A 6295-nucleotide genomic window follows, 5' to 3' on the forward strand; every position below is an offset into this window, starting at 1 on the left:
GGGAATAAGTGCATATTAAGAAAAAAAAATAAGAAAATAAAAAGAAGTAAAGATAAAATTTAAACATGAAGAGTAGAACCAAGAGTTTCATCATTCTTGTGCCATTTAAGATCTTATTCACTCAACTTTATTGCTTTTCTTTTTCTTTTTTCGAATTTTTTTTTTACTCTATAGCCTTTGAGAAACAACATTTCATTCAGCATGTCCAACATTTAACCAATATACAATGTACATCAAGTATGGCCCAAAATACATCATGAAGCATAGCCAACAAAACAAGTTGTCCAATGAAACAAAAACCCCCCACACTTATTCCCAAAACAATTCCAAAGCTCCAAAATTCCTTAAGGATATGGTGATATCATGGTTTTTCACTTAAGGCTTGTAGTGAGCTTCAAAACAAGGAAAGGGAAACAAGGCTCAAAAGGGCTATCAAAGGAATTAATTCAAGGTAAGTCTATTTGGCTAGAAGCTTATAAGAACAAAATTGCCTCAATCATTTCCAAATATGCATGTGAATTAGGACGCATCAACAAGAATCAAGCCAAGGCTATTGTGCAAGCAATCAATGGGGCAAAACACACCAAATGATTATGATGATGGATGACTCAAATTCTCACAAAGGTAAAATTATCACTTTCAAATTGAGCTTTCAAAACTATCATGACATGTAGAGAGGAATCAAGGATTTCAAGTCACAAAATGTCAAGAACATTTATTTTCAAAACAATTACCCATTTCTTGAACATATCCTATAATTCAAAGAAAAACATGCAAAGTCGTACGTGCACACAAAATTGACCCAAAATATTAAACTAAAAATCCGACGAAACTAACAACATTAACAAATTAACACAACTAACAAATTAACAAAACCAACAAAACTAGCAAAACCAAAGAACACTCCCCCCCCCCATACTTAAACAACACATTGTCCTCAATGTAGCACAATTAAAAGATTAAAAACAATTAAATCATCAAAGAGTATCGGACAAGTGTAATAAAAGCAAAGAAGGAGATAGGAAAAGAAAAACTCCCTAAGTCATGGTGGAGGAAGAGTAGGGTGGAGTAAGGAAGTCTCTTCCACCACTACGTCCACTAAAGAAGGGTTCGTGAGGAATGGCTTAAGTCGATGTCCATTGACCTTGAAGCTCTTGTTTGTGGAGTCACTTTTGATCTCAACTGTACCATAAGGAAAAACATTAGTAACAACAAAAGGACCAATCCACTTAGACCTCAACTTACCACTCATGAGTCCAAGCCTAGAATTATACAATAACACTTTTTGCCCAACCACGAAGTCTTTTTTAACTATCATGATATCATGGAACTTCTTGGTCTTTTCTTTGTAGAACTTGGCATTCTCGTAGGCTTCTAGGCGGATTTCATCTAACTCACTCAGTTGCAACTTTCTTTCCTCACCAGCTTGATCCATAGAGAAGTTGCAAGTCTTCACTGCCCAGTAAGCTTTGTGCTCAATTTCCACTGGAAGATGACATGCCTTTCCAAAGACAACCCGATAAGGAGACATTCCTATGGGTGCTTTGTAGGCAGTCCGATGTGCCCAGAGAGCATCATCAAGCCTGGTACTCCAATATTTCCTGCTTGGCTGCACAATCTTCTCTAAAATTCGCTTGATTTCTCGGTTAGAAATTTCTGCCTGTCCATTGGTCTGGGGGTGGTATGGTGTGGATACCCTGTGTACCACCCCGTACTTTTTAAGCAGGGCATGCATTGTCCTGTTGCAAAAATGGGTTCCTTGATCACTAACAATTGTTTTAGGTACTCCAAACCTGCAAAATAGATTAGACCTGACAAAGTCTGCGACAACTTTAGCATCATTAGTTCTAGTGGGCTTGGCTTCCACCCATTTTGAAACATAGTCAACTGCAAGGAGAATGTAAACATAACCAAAAGAGACAGGAAAAGGACCCATGAAATCTATACCCCAGACATCAAACACCTCACAGAATAGCATAGGTTGCTGAGGCATTTGTTGTCGCCATGTAAGTGTATTTCCTGCTCTCTGACACTGCTCACAAGTGCTACAGATCTTCCACGCATCTTTAAAGATGGTGGGCCAATAAAAACCACAATCAAGCACTTTGCGAGCTGTAGGACTGAGTCAGTCTCATGATCTGGAATGCACCGTCTAATGACCTGATCACTGCACAATTTCCACAAGTAGGGGTCATCCCAAATAAAATGCTTAGCATCACTTTTAATTTTATCTTTTTGGGCCTTAGATGCTAAGGGAGGGAAAACAGAAGCAACTAAATAGTTGACAATATTAGCAAACCAGGGAGTAGAAAGAGAGTCATAAATACTATACAGTATATACAAATGATCATCCGGGAAATCATCCCGAATAGGTGAATCTGCATCAGATATACGTTCGATCCTACTCAAATGATCAGCAACTAGATTTTGTGCTCCGCTCCTATCACGAATCTCTAAGTCAAACTCTTGGAGCCAGAGCATCCATCGGATCAACCTAGGCTTAGAATCAGCCTTCTTCAACAAGTACTTTAGAGCTGCATGGTCGGTATAAACAATAATGCGGGTACCAAGCAAATAAGATCGAAATTTTTCAAGAGCAAAAACTATGGCTAGAAGCTCTTTCTCAGTAGTAGTATAATTCGCTTGGGCAGCATCTAAAGTCCTAGAAGCATAATATATCACCCTGGGCAATTTATCAATTTTCTGAGCAAGGACAGCCCCCAATGCATAATTTGATGCATCACACATAAGCTCAAAAGGGGCTGTCCAATCGGGTGCCTGGATGATGGGGGTGGTAGTCAGCGCTCTTTTGAGGCAATCAAAAGCCTCTTTGCATCTGTCATTAAAGTCAAACTCCACCTCCTTTTGCAACAAGTTGGACAGTGGAAGGGCTACTTTGCTAAAATCCCTTATAAAACGCCTGTAGAATCCTGCATGACCAAGAAAAGATCGCACCTCTCGCACACAAGAAGGGTAAGGCAATTGTGAAATAACAGAAATTTTTGCAGGATCTACTTCAATACCCTTATTGGAAATAATGTGGCCTAAAACTATACCTTGCTCAACCATAAAATGACATTTTTCAAAATTTAGAACAAGGTTAGTTTCAATGCATCTATTCAAAACTTTTTCCAAACTATTCAAACAACCATCAAAAGAGGATCCATATACAGTGAAATCATCCATAAACACCTCTATGCAATTTTCTAAAAAATCACTGAAAATACTAATCATGCACCGCTGGAAGGTACCAGGGGCATTGCACAGGCCGAAAGGCATCCTCCGGTAGGCAAAAGTGCCGAAGGGGCAGGTTAATGTGGTCTTTTCCTGATCCTCAAGAGCAATAGTAATTTGCATATAACCAGAAAAACCATCAAGGAAGCAGTAGTGGGATTTACCTGCCAGGCGTTCAAGCATCTGGTCAATGAATGGCAGGGGAAAATGGTCCTTTTTGGTAACCTGGTTCAGCCTCCTATAGTCAATGCAGACTCTCCAACTGTTCTGCACCCGAGTAGGAATCAGCTCCTCCTTCTCATTTCTGATCACTGTGAGGCCAGTCTTCTTCGGGACTACCTGGACGGGACTCACCCATTGGCTATCGGAGATAGGATAAATGATTCCAGCTTGCAAAAGCTTGGTTATCTCCTTCTTCACTACATCAAGAATCACCGGGTTGAGTCTTCTCTGTGGTTGTCTTACTGGTTTAGCTCCATCCTCTAAATTTATTCGATGCATACATGTGGATGGGCTAATACCAGGAATGTTCGCCAGGGTCCAGCCTATAGCCTTCTTATGCTTCTTGAGAACTGACAACAACTTCTCCTCTTGCTCATCAGCAAGGGAGGCAGATATAATCACTGGAAAACTCTTGCTATCATCCAAGTAAGCGTATTTTAAATTTGATGGCAGAGGCTTCAATTCTGGTGTGGTCGGCTGGACAGTGGTAGAAGGAGATGGTTTCTCAGCCTTTACCTCATAAAGAAAGCCAGAGGTATGTGTACTTCCTGAAACATGTTTAGTCCTATCTGACTCTATAAAATCAATCTCGAGAGGTAAAACACCACCACCAGACATGCAATCAATATCACTCTCAGATTCACTCTCAGCATCAAATTCAGACATATGATCAAGTACAATTTCAGACTCAATGCATGAAGAGTGAGAGGCATGCAGATTAGAATAAAGATCAGTCATGTATTCATCAACAACATGGTCAATTATTTCAGCACGAAATACAGAAAGATCTTCAGATGGGTATTTCATAGCATCCAGAATATTAAAATGAACAGTTATGTCACCAAATTCCATAGACAGTGTGCCTGCATAAACATCTATCTTAGTTCTAGCAGTTTTCATAAAGGGTCTGCCTAGAATGATGGGAACTGATCCTTGAGAAAATCCATCTTCCATATTCAAGATATAAAAATCAACAGGGAAAATCAGTTCACCAACTCTAACTAAGACATCTTCTATGAAACCAACAGGATAGGCAACACTTCTATTAGCTAAATGAATTACCACATCAGTTGACTGCAAGGGACCTAGAGATAGAGAATTAAAAATAGACAGAGGCATAACACTAACAGAGGCTCCTAAATCTAGCATGGCATTGTCAAACTTACTATTCCCTATAATACAAGGTATGCTGAATGTACCTGGATCTTTGCATTTTTCAGGAATTTGAGGAACAGATTTACCAATCAATGCGGAGACATTTCTGCCCATGCTAATTCGTTCACTTCCTTTAAGCTTCCGCTTATTAGTGCACAACTCCTTCAAGAATTTGGCATATCTTGGAATTTGCTTTATTGCATCCAACAGAGGTATGTTTACCTCTACTTTTCTAAACGTTTCCAAGATCTCTTTCTCTGCCTCTTCCATTTTTTTTGTTGGAAACTGCTCTTGGAGGGAATGGAAGAGGGGGAATGTGCTGCTTCTGCAAATCAGAATTACCTGTGGAAGAAGATTCACCTGCACAGAAATTGTTAGGTAAATTTTTGTCATCACCTTTTTCTGGAATAGAGTGAAGTTTGGCAGGTTCATTTGCAGATGAGGAAGGTGCTACGGGTTGAGGTCCTTGACATTGCTTTCCCGACCTCAATGAAATGGCGCTGACATTTTTGGGATTTTGGACAGCTTGAGAAGGCAGCTTGTCAGAATTCTAGGACTGTTGTTGATTCAATTGGGTAGCCAATTGTCCCATCTGATTGGTTTAGCTCTGAATGGAGGCTCTGGTCTCTTGCTGAAACTGCATGTTTTGCATAGTCATTTGCCTCACAAGTTCTTCGAGGGAAGGTTGTGGAGGGGCCTCAACTGTTGGCTGTTTCTGGGGTTGTTGTTGTTGTTGGATTGGTGGAGGAATGTATGGTTTGCTTGGGCCAGCAACATTTTGGAAGGAAGGAGCAGGTTGCTGTTGTTGTTGCTGAGGGCTGGACCATCTGAGGTTAGGGTGATTCCTCCATCCAGGGTTATATCTGTTGCTGGAGAGGTCATAATTGTTCTACTGTGGTTGATTTTGCTGCTGAGGTTGAGGAGGTCTATTGTAAATATTTGCAGCATAAGCTTCAGGCTGCTCAATTGCTCGAGGTTGCTGCATGGAAGGGCAAAGGTCTGTATGGTGGTCAGCAGAGGAGCACAAACCACAAACCCTCGCGACAGGTACAGATTTCTGATTCAAGGCCAGTTGGGTTACCAGGTTAACCAATGCATCCAGTTTTCCTTCAAGCTTCTTAGTTTCAGATGATGCAGATGGGTTTGTAGCTACCTCATGCACTCCTCTAATGACTATGACATCATTTCTGGCGCTAAACTGCTGGGAGTTGGAAGCCATCTTCTCAATTAAATTTCTGGCTTCAGCAGGAGTCATGTCTCCAAGGGCTCCACCACTGGCAGCATCTATCATACTTCTCTCCATATTACTGAGTCCTTCATAAAAATATTGGAGAAGAAGCTGTTCTGAAATCTGATGGTGGGGGCAACTGGCACATAGTTTCTTAAATCTCTCCCAGTACTCATACAGGCTCTCTCCACTGAGTTGTCTAATACCTGAGATATCCTTCCTGATGGCTGTGGTCCTGGAAGCAGGGAAATTTTTTTTCTAAGAATACTTTCTTAAGGTCATCCCAGCTCGTGATGGACCTTGGAGCAAGGTAATACAGCCAGTCCTTTGCCACTCCCTCTAATGAATGAGGAAAAGCCTTCAGAAATATGTGATCCTCTTGGACATCTGGGGGTTTCATGGTGGAGCAGACAATGTGAAATTCTTTCAAATGTTTGTGCGGGTCTTCACCTGCAA

At 40.8% G+C, this 6295-nt stretch overlaps 1 non-coding gene across 1 annotated transcript; it reads left to right on the forward strand.

Moving 5' to 3' along the window:
* The first annotated feature begins 5960 nt into the window (after positions 1-5960).
* On the forward strand, positions 5961-6067 carry LOC113001805 (small nucleolar RNA R71). The gene has a single exon (XR_003267291.1). It is a non-coding gene; the product is annotated as a small nucleolar RNA R71 (small nucleolar RNA).
* The last annotated feature ends 228 nt before the right edge of the window (positions 6068-6295 follow it).

This window comes from Glycine max, chromosome 5 (genome assembly GCF_000004515.6).
Source record: "Glycine max cultivar Williams 82 chromosome 5, Glycine_max_v4.0, whole genome shotgun sequence".
Taxonomy (NCBI): Eukaryota; Viridiplantae; Streptophyta; class Magnoliopsida; order Fabales; family Fabaceae; genus Glycine; species Glycine max.